The sequence below is a fragment of the Fukomys damarensis genome, unplaced genomic scaffold, assembly GCF_012274545.1.
Source record: "Fukomys damarensis isolate Sample0158 unplaced genomic scaffold, DMR_v1.0_HiC HiC_scaffold_15, whole genome shotgun sequence".
NCBI lineage: Eukaryota > Metazoa > Chordata > Mammalia > Rodentia > Bathyergidae > Fukomys > Fukomys damarensis.
Genome location: NW_022900927.1, coordinates 67,133,522 through 67,149,205, shown reverse-complemented (window position 1 = coordinate 67,149,205; position 15,684 = coordinate 67,133,522). Strand labels below are relative to the sequence as shown.

The 15,684-nt window shown below is 38.5% G+C and overlaps 1 protein-coding gene across 1 annotated transcript in view; it reads right to left on the bottom strand.

Moving 5' to 3' along the window:
* The window catches only part of Stk38l (serine/threonine kinase 38 like), a 76,018-nt gene extending 60,731 nt beyond the window's left edge, over positions 1–15,287 (bottom strand). Inside the window, exon 1 of the mRNA XM_010615913.3 lies at positions 15,268–15,287. The gene's annotated coding sequence lies outside the window, so the exon portion shown is untranslated. The remainder of the gene's footprint in view (positions 1–15,267) is intronic.
* Positions 15,288–15,684: the final 397 nt, after the last annotated feature.

Sequence of the window (15,684 nt, the reverse complement as noted above, 5' to 3'; positions counted from 1 at the left end):
AAAAAAAAAAAAAAAAAAAAAAGAGTGAGAGAAGTTAAGAGGCCTGAAGTAATTTAATTTATTCTACCTCACACAATTAAAAGTATGGATCCTAAACTTTTTTCTGAAGCACTATAATTTTGGTTCATTGACCAAGTGAACTTTAAGCTGAAAAACTGAAGAAAGAAAAGAAAAGAAAAAGAAAGAAAGAGGGAGGAAGGAAAAGAAAGAGAGGGAGAGAAAAAGAAAGAGAGAGAAAGCATGAGTTCTGGTATTTCATAACAACAAAAGAAGCTGGGCATGCTCTTAAAAAAAAATGACAATACTGCGAATGGTTGAGTGAGCTGGCAACAATACAGTCTTAGGTCCTTGCAAATCCACGCCCAGAATACGGACATGAAACAAAGAAAGAAGTAGATATTTTAATAGTACAAATAAGTTAATATGATACCATTAAGTCTAATGGGATGGGCTTCTGGATTGAAATGGTGCAATGCAGGAAAGCAGATGCATAAACTACTGCTGATATTCCAGAGATGGGAATGAGCTGAATGGTTACAGGAACTTCAACTGTTGAGATATTTGCTAGAATTCTCCCACAGCTAAAATCAACACTTCTAATAAATGCCTTGCTAATCCTTCCATCATGTTTCAAATAAGAAAAAAAATCTTGACACAAATGTAATCACTGGGAAGAAATTAGCTGATTAAATGAAAATAGCGAAAAACTGAGCACAATTAACCATGGAATTTTGAAGTTCATTAGGATAGGTGGGAAATGGGAATGCAAGACACTATTAGGGAACACAAATGACAAAACATTCAGAGAAAAGTAAAACAAATTCCCCTGAGACTCTAAAAGCTGAGTCATATGTTTCAGGAAGCTCTCAAGAACAGAATTCTATCTAAATTAGCTTTGACTATTTCAACAAATATTTACTACTCATGACTGTGTCCCCTGTCCCCATACTGCTTTTGGCCAGGGAATACAAAACACTTTACCCTTTATGGAGCTTAAATTCTAATGGAGGAGGGAGGTGGGTAGAAAGCTTAAAGGCCATGAGGACAATATTACTCAACAACAACAACAAAAAAAGGTCTGGGGCTTTTTGTTTCTTTTGCAGTGCTAAGGGTCACAGTCTCATCTCAACTAGGCACATGTTTTACCACTGAGCTACATGCCCAGCCCCAAAGAAGAAGTTTAAATGGGGTGTAAAAGAATGCCTGTGTGAGATGATAGAACAGCTCAGTAGCATGTATGAGGCCTGAAGTTAGATCCCCAGCACCACAAGATTAAAAACAAAAAGAGTGACTTAGAAACCCAAAGGAATAAGGTACATACAATACAGGACAACTACAAAGGTCTTGAGACAGGAGTAGGCCTGTAAGAAACAGCAGAGTTTAATACAAGGACAGAGTAACCAAAAAGTAGCAGATGCCAGAATGTTAAGGCCTTGTAGAGAACATGAAGACTCAGATTACTAAATTTTACATATCCCAAGAATTCTCACTTACTTGGCTCTGTTATACTAAATGTGCAGGTAAAATTTCTATATTTTATTCAGCATTATGGAGAAAAAAAGTTCTACATTTTATTCGGTGGTATGGGGAAAATACAAAGAAGTAGAAAACATGATTACTGTCCAGGAGAGTGTAGATTTTAAATTCTGCTAAATGTAAATTCCAAATTGAAAATGAATTTAAAAGAATAGCAAGGAAAATGTTCTATATCAACATATGACTGGAAAAATATCATATTTAAACTCTGGGTTAATAATTCCTAAAATTACATCAGCAGAAGAAAGCAAGAGAGGATGAGAGAAATACAGAGAGACAGAGACAAAAGACCTCTGTTAAAGAAAAAGATTAAGTCACAAAAATACATATAACAAAACAATATTGCTCGTACTCATTTCAGTCACAAAACTTGAAATGACTTGATCTCCATGAAATAGAATTCCGGATGTAAAGTGCAAAAGATATTAATGACAGAAAAGGAGAAGATTCTTTCTGAAAAGACGAGTAGCACACAGAGCTCTTCAATAAATTTAGATTTTTAAAGTCACTGAAAAACACAGGATAGACACATAACATGGTTTCTATAAAGGAAACACAGGATGATATCAGGAAGTAAAATGCCCAACATGAGCAGAACTTCAGAAATTCATCAAGAGCTACAAAAGAGGCTTTTGAATTTATGTCTGGAAAGGAAAATACAAAGCCCAGGCCACGTTTGTTAAGGTAAGTGGTATAGTTAACATATGAGAGATAAAAAAGGAAAACTTTCACCTTTGTTTTGCTTTTTAAAAACCTTACACTTGAACAGAATTCACAAAAATCTTTTCACACATTTCTATTTTCCAACACCCTTGAGAGGTCATCTCACCCTTCTTTAGAAAGAATTCCCAGTTCAAGTGCATCCCCCAAGCCTTCCTTTTCTTCTTAGCCTAGAATGGTCAGAACTGGAGTGTTGGGATGGTACAACCTGAAGCCCATAATGGTGAGGAGGCCTTAAGAGCACTGCTCAAAGCTCTGTGAATAGTCTAACTTGGCCAGTGAGTATCATGAACACTTAAGTACTGTGACCCCTGCATGTAATTTTGCTGAGTGTTATAAGTACATTAATTAATTATAAGGCCACAGAGATTTGCTAAATAAAACACAGGAAACAAACTGTTGATCTTTCAAAATGAGAAAGAACATGGACATTACAAAAAACTGTTTATCATTCATCCTGGGGAAAAACAGACAAAGACAGGTAGGTGATCACTGAGCTCCAGGAGAGAGGACAAATCCTGCCAGATAATTTTTTTGTTGGCAACCCCATGGGACAAATCTACGGGACTCCCTGAAAAGTATTCACCAGGGCTTACTCAACAGTTCTTGGCTGAGTGGCAGATATATTTATAAAATGATTAAAACAAAACTCAGAATGCTCATCAATAAATTCTGCAAAACTCACAGGACTTGAGCTGTGTAACCAGTGATCAGGAAAAAACTTCTGACACCCTTATCAAAATGTAGGGATGAGTAGAAACTGGATAGTAGGGCAGGCAGCACAATCAAAATTAAAAGCAATTTTAACACATGATCAGCTTCAACAAATGAAATTTAATATAGAAAATGTGACAATTTTTTAAAAAATCAAATACTGAGATAAACTTATGTAAAAAAGCAAAAAACTTGTTGAATAAAATGACATAAATTAAGTGTATGGTGGCTGCCCCCCCATTTATGCATTAATCTTAAAACTGAGTTCACAGACCCTTGAGAACAGGAAAAAGGAAGGTGAACCCCAAACTCTATGTTGTACTAATTGGCTTAGATCTGGGGAAGTGTTCCAACACTTGGCTAGGCTCTACAGCCATACAAAGGGACAAAATAAGTACTCTTGTAATTTAATTAAGTCATCCTTTGTAAGTAATGTTAGCATGAATCAAATGGAGTGGGAGAAATTAGCCATCAACATAAGTGAGTCCAAGAAAATGCATGGCTGAGTAGAATTAAGGTCCCAAGTCTAATCAAAAGTAAATAGGGAATAATTTCTGGCAGGCAGGATTAGAACGTGCACTAAGAAAGCTGAAACCTTTTTGAGTGCTTTCTTCTGGATACAGACTGTGTTACCAGAAAAGGATTACTAGTCCAGAGACAGAGAAGCAAAAGCAAGACTCAACCTGTATGCCCACAACGCTGTCTGAGGTCAAAGCATTTTAACCATAGAGAGCCGTGTAGAACAGGTGCATGCATCCTCATGAAGCAGCTCCATCTGGTTACCCTGGCTTCTAGTAAGCTAACCTTGTAACCAGAATACCTGGCTTCCCATGAAGATTCTCCTGCAGGGGACACAGGGTGCCAACCAAATGACACACAGGGACATAGGCAAGTTCATTAATTAGGATTCTGGTCTTTTGATTACTTGTTAAGTATAAATGAGTTCCACAATCCTGATGACTTCTGGACCCAAAGAAAAAATGCACAGGCACAGACCTGGAAAAGTGAGGTTTATACCTTAAATATGACAATCCATCTCCAGATTCTAAACATCTGACAAGCCTTGCCTCTTATGACAATTCTATTTTGCCTAAAACTGAAGAACAAATTTTAAAAGAGAAAATGAAATAAAAACACATACACCGCAACATGGCCAGGAAGGTGAAAACACTGGAACTCATTATTTGAACAAGAAGATGCTTAACCTGAAACAAAGAGAAAATAAGATAGCCATCTTCAAAAATCACTAAGTTACATAAAGAAAAACTACACAATTAACACTCTTCCCACACCTGGCCCATAACAAGTGCTCAACTTATTATCTAGTATTGTTTTAGGATATAAAAAAAGGACATGTACACAACACTGTAGTACAGTCAAAGAGAAGTACCTAAGTGACAGGAGGTAAGAGGTCAGGAAGGCCCTCTTTAAAGAGGGAAGGCCTATCAGAGTCCTGAAGAAAGCATAGGAATTACCCAGAAAGCAGTGCATGCAACACAACATAAGAAATAGCTAGTTGTCAGGTGTGGTGGCACATGCCTGTAATCCCAGCACTCGGGAGGCTGAGGCAGGAGGATCACTGTGAGTTCGAGACCAGCCTGGGCTACATAGTAAGTTCCAGGTCAGTCTCAACTACATAGTGAAACCCTATCTCAAAAACCAAAAAAAAAAAAAAAAAAAAAAAAAAAAAAAAAAAAAAAAAAAAAAAAAAAAAAAAAAAGAAAAGAAAAAAGAAATAGCTAGTGGTTCAGTGTGGTTGGAGAGGGAAGGAGTGATGGAAGATAAGGCAAGAAAATTAAAAGGCACCAAACCACAAAAAGACTTAGATGCCATGTAAAGCTGTCCGCAGGTGGCTGGGGCTCACCAGAAATTTTAAGTGTGAGAGTTATATAATCAGACTTATGTTTCAGGAGAACCCTGTGATGGCCAACATGAGATGGACTGAAAGGAGACAAGACTGGTAGCAGAGACAGATGACTGTTTTCTTAATTTGGTGCCTGAATGAAGATACTGGCCCTGGAAGCAAAGACAGAGCTCAAAGAGTACTAAAGAGGACTTAATAAATGATTGGGTATAATGACAAATAAAAAGGAAGTCAAGGGCAATTTCCAGGATTATGATTTAGTAAAGGATAATATCATGCATTGGGAGAGGTAAGGGAACAGAGGAAAGAGTATATGAAGGGAGAAGAAAAGAAAGCTCTAGAGAAGTCAAAGCCAAGTTATCTGTGGAACACACTAAGGTGGTGGCATCCAGGAAACAACTGAGTCTCAAGTTTAGGAGAGAGGCTAGAGCAAGATACACAGGTTTGGAAATTATCATCACAGAATGGCTACCAAAGATATCAGAACATATGAGATCACACACACCTCAAAGAGTATGGAGTAGGAAGCGGCCTGAGGGCACAAGGATGGAAAATGCCAACCATTCAAGAGAATGAAAGTTAGCTAGCCTGGGATCTGAAGGAACTTAAATATTTAGGCAGAGATGAGACATCAATTTGTTGAGGACAGTGGAGAGGGACTCACAGCAGAGAACTAGATGAGACTGCTACAGCATCTTTCAACTCTGAAAATAAATCAAAACTTTCAATACAATATTTCTGAGAAATAACTTCTCAGCACCACTACAGAAAAATAAAATGGGTATTTTTATTCTTTGCCTTTATTGGTCCAATCAGAAAAATATTCTGAAGAAAAACTGTTTTTGCTGTTTGGTAATTTTTCTTCTGAAAGGGAAGGAATCCTTGGTTTACTTGTACAGGAGTACACAAACTCCAGATCTAATTTCTTACCCTATTTTCCCTTCTGTGGATCTAGTTATATTTTTAGTCAATTTGAAAATGCGGTTTTATCACTGTAAAAACTCAAATACACATTCTTATTTATTCTTCTCTTCACTTTTTGCCACTTTCTGTCTGTCTGGGGCTATACATAATTTATAGATTTAGATCTTATATCTTCCACTACTATGTTTACTTAAAATCACTTATTACAATTCAGAAATGACTATAATTTTCAGTAATATTTAAATTCTGTTGGTTTCTGTTTCCCTTTCTGCTTTACTCTAAAAAATGACTCCAGTATTCACAAATCTTTTATTAAATCTATGAATGTCTAATTTTAAAGATATCATGTTTGCCACCACAACATACTCAGTATACTCTTAGACAGGACTCCTGGCATCTCAGCTTAATCCTAAAATTAGGCTACAATCCCACCAAGATGCAACTGGAACAGGTGTCAGAGGTGCTGACCTCTTTTTACAGCATGCACTTTTTTCTGTCCTCACCCCATTATGCCTCTCCCAGTAGGCTAGAAGAGGCCTTTTTCTTCTGCTCCTGTCTTTCACTTTCCAGTGAAAGCTATGCCTACAGCCCATAAACTTTTACCATTACTAATAATGGTACAAAAGCTAACACAGCTGCCAACCCATGGCCCAGAAATATAATGGATACAATTCTAAGTGAAGTCAACCATTAACTGTTTAGTTCTCTGTAGAAAAAAACTTCACTATATTCTGGTTCAGTGGCCCAACCCAAAGGACAGAAAAAATAATCACCCTAGAAAGTTAACTTACATGAAAAAGAACCCTATGATGATTTTCAGCTCTAGAAGTGTAAAGCTCAGATCCATGGTTTTCAGAAGCAGGTATCTATACCACAAAACATGGGATGGAGAGTGGCTAGAGACAATGTGTGACACATCATTTGAAATTTAAACTGATGCAAAGTTATTAAATTGTGTTACTTTAAAACATAATAAGAGTTAGAGAAGTTGTTTTGTTTAAAACAGGATCTCACTGTAGTTCAGGCTAGTCTTAAACTCACTGTATAGACCAGGCTGTCCTCGAACTCGCAGTGATCCTTTTGTTTTTGAAAATCAAGGCTAGGAATAAAATGAAGACTTCAGGTACCGTATTATAGTATTATAGTCCTGGGAAATGTTTAAGGGTTCCATAAAACCCCTTGGAAAAGGCAAATGATCATGTCCCTAGCACAGTCCCCTCGTTCAAGCCCAATGCTCTTGAAGCTGCAGCATTCTTTTTATACAACAAGCCTAGGGGCTCTAGGCATTCACTAAGGGAAGGTGTTTAGTGGGTTCATCTTCTTCTGTACCACTCTAGTGATGGGGTCACATATTTCTGTCTAATTTCACAAAATGGAAGCAAGACACAATTTCTTGCTGCCATTCCACTCACAGGCTGGGAGCAGGAAGAGCAGCAGAGAGGCTCACACTAGGCTCAGAAGCAACAGAAGAAATCTTGCCTTTCAAAGGCCAGTGTGCTCAAACTGGATAAAAGAAACATCAAAAAGCACAGCAAATAAAAGGTTCATTTATCCGATCCAGCCTCTGGCCCCAACACTGAAATAATCCAGGTTCTTACCACTCTCTGAATGTGTTTCAGTCTCTTACCTCAGGACATGACAATATCTTCCTGCAGCTTGGTGGCCTGGAAAACTCCTACTCGCCCTTCCAGACTAAGCTCAAACACCATCACCTCAGGGGAAAGCTGCTCGCACCCTCCCAAACTGGCACTCTGCTCTGTTCCTTCTTCTCTGGTCCCTGCTCAATTACTCCCTCACCATGAGTGGAGCTCTGTAGTCACCCTGCTTGAGGCAGCACCATGTCTTTCCAACCTCACACTACCTGGTGTGCTCACAGGTGACTCAGAATGAAGAGCTCCCAGGTCTCATTAGACGGGGAACACCCATCCATTTCCAGTTGCTCCTCTCCAACCTCATCTGCTTGAGAACTCATCACTTTCTAGGTTATTTCAAGGAGTCCCCTCCATTGGTCGTCCCACTCCTGGTCTCTCTTCCCTTGAATCCATCCCATTTACACTACTGTCATTGTAATCTCACTGAAGTACAACTCTAATTAAACCATCAGGTTCAGCAATTAACGATGGAGAGAATGAAATGCTAAAAAACATCTATTCTCTAACTCAATGGGCTCAAATCTAATTGGGCAGAGAAAAGTAAATAATTAACAAAGAACTAATTGGGTTTGTTTGTTTGTTTTTTGGTACCAGGGATAGAACTTGGGTCCTTGTGCTTGCAAGGCAGGCGGCTGAACCACTGAGCTAAATCCCCAGCCCTCTAACTGGATTTTATAGAGACTCTTAATGCGTGCTAATCCCTCTGCCGGGCCTGGTGCACTCTTCACTCTTGCCAGGTCAATTCACACAGGAAGTTTTCCTAACCTGTCCAGCAAGGAGCAATCTGTCCTTCCTCTGCTCCCACAGTGTGCCCTATTACTCCTTGATCATTTTTTCTTGTCTGAATTAGTTATCTGTATCCACACATTACATTTCTTACAGGATTAAATTCTTTTAAATGGAAAGGCAAGACATCTTGTTTATCATGAATAAGTGATAAATGTGGAATTATAATTAACCTCACTAAAACATTACTAGTCTGCGATTCCTTTAGGACTTGCAAGTATTAAGCATATGATGTTGGAAACTGGATAAAGAAGTTGTGGTTTTTCTATAAAATGGAATATTACTCAGCCGTAAATAATGAGAAAATAGATTCATTCATAGGAAAATGGATACATATTGAAGGTATATACTCCTAAGAGAAATAAATAAGTCACACATGTGTAAATACCGAATAGTTTCCCTGGTGTGAATAATCTGCAACAATGCATAAGATTCTAATAAGATTACTGACATTTAGAAATGTGAAGAAAGGAGCTAAAGGTGTAGGGAAGGTGGGATGGGTAGGGGAACAGTAAAAAGGGAAAAGAAAAAAATGTGAGAGAATGAAGAGATGGAAATAAAGTGTTTGTAGATGGGGAGGGGAGGAGCGGGTGAAGGGAGGGCAGAGGTAAGGGGAAAAAATGAGAACCAAGACTTGTCATGTAGAGGTACAAGATCCTAACAATGAATGTAACTGTACTGTATCCCTAAAATGTACCAATAAACTCAATTAAAGCTGGAAAAAAAAATATGAGCGGGGCAAATACATGCAATTCAGCATTAAAATTTTTCCTCTAGCCACAAAAATAGAAAAAGTCTATCCTGTTTGGCTAGGTAACAGTTGGCAAATGGAGAATATGCTAAGCCAGATTTGAAGACATGTCCAAGTGAAATGGATCTCCACTGTAAAAACACAACAAAAGGCAACTCCCTCACGCTATAAACCAAGCAATCAGCCCCCACTAACAAATACAGAAAAGTCATCAAGAGGAAACACTGGGTGGTATTTACAAAATTAAAACATCTACTGCTAATAAAAATTAAATTTAATGAAACAAGGCACTGGTACGTGATAATATTCCAAAGACGGATTGCTAAAACCAGATGTGGTGGCACAGCTACTCAGGAGACTGAAGCAGGAGGATTATACAAGTTTGAGGCCAGCCTGGGGAACTTAATGGGCCACTGTCTCAGAAAGCTTCATACCTGACCACTCAAAAGTGAAGGACATGCCAGGCAGAAGGATTACTGGGATGCATATGTACCTCAGTGCTCCCTGGCCTCAATCCCCTTTCCCTGTCTCTCTCTCTCTCATTAAACTCTGATTGCTCAATGAATACAACTTTCCAGAGTGAAATTTGCAGCTTTCCCACACTTTAAAGCTCACATCCAATTTCCTACAACCAGACCACTATCAGCTACCTCGAGCTGTTATTGGGACTATCGATTTTTTAGTTGCACTTTTATGCCTATCCTTCCTCTATACATTCCTTTATCATAACTGTTTTAGTCAAGAAGCAAGCAGATGACTATAAAATGAGGAACACAGCAACTTAACTTAGAACTGAGGACTTTATATCTCATAATTTTAAATGCACAATTAAAATTACAGCTTCACAATTTTGACAAAAGCAAGAAAACAAAGTTGAGGCTCAAATTTACAACCTTTTATGAAAATGCTGTGCTATAATGACATTTAGGCACTCCTAATTGCTTAAATGAAGTCAGAACATTTGATTATATCATTTACTTTAGCATTCAAATTGCTGAGGACAAGACCCATTTCCATGGATTCATTTCATAGCACTTTTATTACACACTGCACATATAGTGGCTGCCTCTAATGGGAAGCTAATGTGTCACAGTATCCATATTAGTCAAAATACCCAAGTTTAAATTCAGTCTCTTATTTTGAGATCTCAGACAAGTCACTTGAGTTCCCCTTCTCTTAACCTGTAAATGGAAACAGTCAGACCCTCACTTTCTATACTACATGCTTGTTACAGAAATTAAGAATATGTGTAAAAGAGCTTTATAAAACTATAAAGTACAACAGAAATATAACATGTGGCTAGTATTACTCTTTTTGTTTGTTTGTTTTTGGGGTTTTTTTTTTGTTTTTTTGAGACAGGGTTTCACTATGTAGTTCAGACTGCTCTGGAACTCACTGTGCAGCCCAGGCTGGGCTCGAACTCACAGTGACCCTCCTGCCTCAGCCTCCCAAATGCTGGGATTACAGGCGTGCGCCACCATGCCCGGCCTTGCTAGTATTATTCTTAAAATAAGCTCTAAGAATGAGTCCTTTATGAAAAATCTGAATATAACTGAATTATTTCTGTATACTTTTCCCAAGGAAAAAAAAATGTTTCATGTGCAAAACTGTAAATAACTCCTAAAGGGAAAATTACAGAGGAAGGAAGGAGGGAGACAGAGAGAGAAAAGAAAAAACAAGTGGGACTAGAACAGGGAAGCAATTTTTTTTTAATAAAATAAAGCAATATAAGAAAGAGGAAACCTAGACCTTAGGGATCAGTTTCTAACTCTACCTCATAATTTCCTCCCCAGTGACCCTGGCCAAGTCACCTCTCCACTCTAAGCTCCAGTTTCACTGTGTGTTAAGTAGAGATAATAACTCAAAAGGGTTCCTGTGGGCAATCAATTAGATTCCACACATGTATATTCAATATATAAACATTTAAATTTATACAAGTACATATACACTGATGGTAACAGCTATTGTTGTTGATAAAAATCATTAGACTTGTAACCTGATGTGTGACATTTAGGAAGAAAAAGGAGAGCCAGGAATGTGTAAGCTAGTAAAATGACAGAAAGCTAATCTATTACTACCAGGATACAATGGAGAAATATAGATACCAAAAGCAATTTTCATATTAAATGTAAAAATTATGTGTTTCCAGGAATGCTGAGGGATCTACAGAACATAGTAAAAAAATCTCTAAGTTATAAAACAATAGCAATGACTGCATTCACTCATAACAGTGGAATTGCAATGGGAGAAATGGACAACAAAACAAAGTGCTTATTAATGTGTACAGAAGCTTTTCTGTCCCAAATTTTCAATCTTCTAAACTTTCATACACAGAATAAAAGCTAGGCTCTGTTGCAAAGGCACAGCAACCCTGAATGCTAAAAATAGATGGTACCAGAAAATATGCACAGTCATTTCACCTGCTGCCATCTTGTTCTTTATTAGAAGCGTTTGTCAACTGTGGCAAATCTGAGGTGTTAAACATCATTAGCTCCATCCCATTCAGGAGATGCAAAAGAAGTAAAAGTATTCCAAAAATTAAGAAAGGGGAATAAATTCCCCTACTGCATCAGATGTGGAGATAGCAAATAATTTTAATTTCTTACAATGAATGCTGTCTGTGCATATGAGATCAGAGAATTATATTTCAATATGTGAAAACTGTATGCCTATCGAATCAGTACATATCAGAGAAGGAAGGAAGGAAAGGAACCTCCAGTATATGTAGCCAGAGGATCAACATCAATGTTGGTGGCCAAAGGTCCAATGTTAAATCAGGGAAGGCAAAGAGCTTGTCCAAGAATTTAAAACCTGGGCCAGGGATTTGGCACAATGGTTCCACCACCTGCCTCACAAGCACAAGGGCCCAAGTTTGATCCCCAGTACCAAAAAAAAAAGAAAAAGAAAAAAAATCTTATGGGTAAAGAATTTAAAAATTAAGTATGGTATAAATGCTCCTATCACAAACCACAGACAATTGACAAGGTTTCGATGTGAATGGTCAGATCACCAGGTTACCACAGGATCTGTAACTACTAGCATCTTCCCTGTGATCTACACAGAGACCTTCTAAGAGGGATACTGCTTGCCTCCATGGATTTTCAATGTAGACAAAACTATTCTATTGTGAGGAAAAGATGCCCCAAAATTTCTATCCACAAAGAAGTATGTCTGGTTTCCCTGTGACGGACTAATTCATGGTCCTTTTTACTAAGCACAATTTTTCAAAGCCAAACCTATACTTGAACCTATAAAATTTTTATAACAAAGCTGACTTATAAGCACCCCCATAAAAGTATGGGCTGAAGATATGTAAAATTTTATAAATGGAAACAATGTACCATCACTACTAATTTATGTTAAAAAATATTTGTTTTTCATTTGGTTTGCCATCTTTGTGTTGATGTAACATATTACAGACACAGCCTTAAATTCTGCCTTGGTTCTGCTGCTTTTCCCATTAGATTCAGGGTCATTGACCATATATTATCCTACTACAGATATTTTCGGGAACACACCCTATTCAGGCTAAAGAACACTCTGATTCACTGAGAGACTGGCTTCCAGATGGAGCTCTCCTTAGCTATGAATATCAATAAACCAGGACATCAGCAAAGAAGCTAGAGAGCTTGGAGCTCACTAGACAGGAAAAGTCAGCAATGACCGTGCCACAGTTCCCAAATGAAATGGCTATGATTTCAGTTTTTAGATAACCAATAAAAATAAATAAATAAAGTGCTCCCGAAACTCCATTCTTTCAACAATTATTCAGTGAATGGTTCTATAGGAGGCATAGTGCATTTCTACAACACCTTTTATTTTACAATCCCAAACAACTTTCAAAGCTGTCCCGACATAAACTGGCAATGACTAAATTCTCATTTTACACATGTAAACACTCTATTAAAAACCCTGTTTCAAATATTATAAGCACATAACCATAGCTATTGTAGAAATAAAAACTGAAAGGGTTTAGATCAACATTCAATCATTAACTAAATTCCAACTTCATAATTTAATCCAAAAGATACCAATGCCAAGGGGTTTTATTAAAGACAAAATACACAATGGTTCAAATATTCCATTAAGTGAAGGAGTTAATACAGTTACAATTTCTTATTCCTGAATCTTTATCAGTACCAACAGGTAGTAAAGTCAAAATTATCAGAGGTCCCATTCAATGGTTACATTTATCAAAAATGGATTAAAATATCCACCATGATAAAAATGATTCATTGGGGCCAGGGATTTAGCTCAGTGGTTCTGCCACCTGCCTTGCAAGCACAAAGACCTGAGTTCAATCCCCAGTACAAAAAAAAAAAATTCATTTACCTAAGCTTTCATTATTTTGGAACTCTTTCTAGATAACTAATCCCACAATTCAGATGACAGAGGAATGCATTTCCCCAAATAAATTCTTTGAATCTACAGATCTAAGGAAGTTCATCATGAATGGGAGAGAATATAAGGATAGTGCATACAGGTACAAGCCAGAATGCCTGGCTGGATTGGAATTTAATTCTACTTGCTAACTATCAATCTTCAGTATCTCAGTTACTCCATGAGCAAAAACACCTAAAGCATACAGTTGTGAGGATTAAACTCAGGTATGTAAGTAGTGTAAGAAAAGGTCTTAGCAGGAAGCAGCATTATGCAATACAAAGTGTTCCTTCACTGTCATTATTATATGACTAGATTACCCAAATCATCTACACAAATGCCTTTTGCTACTCTAAACCCTCCTTAATGGTCGAGTAGAATTCAATCCCTCCCTCCCTGGCTTCCTCATAAAGTATATTTTACATTTTAGTTACTTGGATGGGCATAGTTCTTTCCCATCTCATCAGAGCACACTCATCTGAGTATAGGATAGCAAACACTGCCTATTGTGGCCATTCACATCCCTCCAAGTTCCTGAACCATAATAACCTGCCAATCAGCAAAATTTCACCTGGAAAAGGCTGATGTAACCAGGACACCACATACTGGTCCGCTCTTGCTAACTATTCCCTTAAGAAGTGAATTTAAATGCTAGAGGGAGAAGGGAAGAAGAAAAGAGAATTCACTTAACATTTTTTAACTATTGACCAAAGTTGTTTTGTTTTGTTTTAATTTAAAAAATGTTTCTGGTCTAAAGCTTGGTTTCATTAGCTCATTCTAAACACTCATGGGGCTTTTAACATAAAAGTACAGTAGCATACTTCCTACCTATGTCAAGTCTAATTTGCCCATCTGCTGATTTTAAACTACTCTTTGGGATGCTAAATGACAATATGCTTGCTTAATTCACCCTACACTTATTTATGTCGAATAAAATCATTTTAACATCACATTAAGATGTAAATCTTTCTTTGATTCGTGCCCTCTTTTATCCCTTTTTAAAAATGCCTCCCTCCAAAGTTTCCAAATTCTTTCAGATCAGAGGGAAAGTACTTTTTAAGGTATTAATCCAACTTCACAAACACAATGATGTTTCCCCTCGAGGGCACAAAATTTTTCTGAAAACAAATGGCTGAACTGAGTCTAATGCTTTGTTATTTTCTATGAAGCATAATTTCTTCTTTGTTCTTACAGTGTTCTAACTTTCGAAATTAAGTTTTCGGCATAAAAAACTGCTGAGAACACCTATTTATGTGCACAACCTGTCTCTCTTCTTTGACTTAAACTCAAAAACAAAAGGCTGGAGAACTCATTTAATGTGGCTTTTCCCAGTCATTCCCCAGTGGCAAACCCTTTCAAGAGAAAACAAAACCTACACCTAACTTTTCCTTCTCCTTCTACAGACCCCCCAACCACATGGGAAGCATTATCAGTCATCGTAAGGAGCTAAGTGAGGTCAAACCAAATCTTTTTAGCCAATGTACCTCTTCTGAGATCGGGATTTTTCAGTTGAAAGTGCTCTCATGAACCTATACAATGAAAAGATGTCATAATTTAACTTCATCTTTTGGACTATTTCTTCCCAGTCAGTCACAAGAGTGATTAGTTCACAGACAATACGCAGTCACAAGGGAGAGAATATAATAAATTTCTTTTATATATCCTAAGGCATACAGAATGCCAGAAAAATTCGAAGAGACTTCTAGTATCTTACACATATAAGACAAAGAACTTTCAAAAATCTGTACTAGATAAACAAACTAGGGCTTATGAACAGACTCTGCCCTAAAGCAGGAAGACCTGTCAACTTCAAGCCCCACGCCACAGAGACAAGGTCTCGCTCCTCAATCCCCACCTAAGAACCACGAAGCATAACTTAAAATCCACTGAAGATGCGTCCTCAGATTTCTAGTCGCAAAGCTAATGCCCAGGCCACCTACAAGAAGGAGGCTTCGTCCACTCGCCCCAGCTTCGCAGCTGGCAGCATCCTCGTCCGTCCTGCAGCAGCAACGGGGGTCGGGGGGGGGCGGGATGCTCTTTGCAGTCAGCCTGGCAACTTTTCAGGGGTGCGCCGCCCCCACTCCCCACCCGGACAGCGTGCGCCGCCCGACCTCGCAGGGAGGGAACTAGGCGGGGACGCCGAGGCACGGCTTCGTCCACTCGCCCCAGCTTCGCAGCTGGCAGCATCCTCGTCCGTCCTGCAGCAGCAACGGGGGTCGGGGGGGGGCGGGATGCTCTTTGCAGTCAGCCTGGCAACTTTTCAGGGGTGCGCCGCCCCCACTCCCCACCCGGACAGCGTGCGCCGCCCGACCTCGCAGGGAGGGAACTAGGCGGGGACGCCGAGGCACACGTGGGGG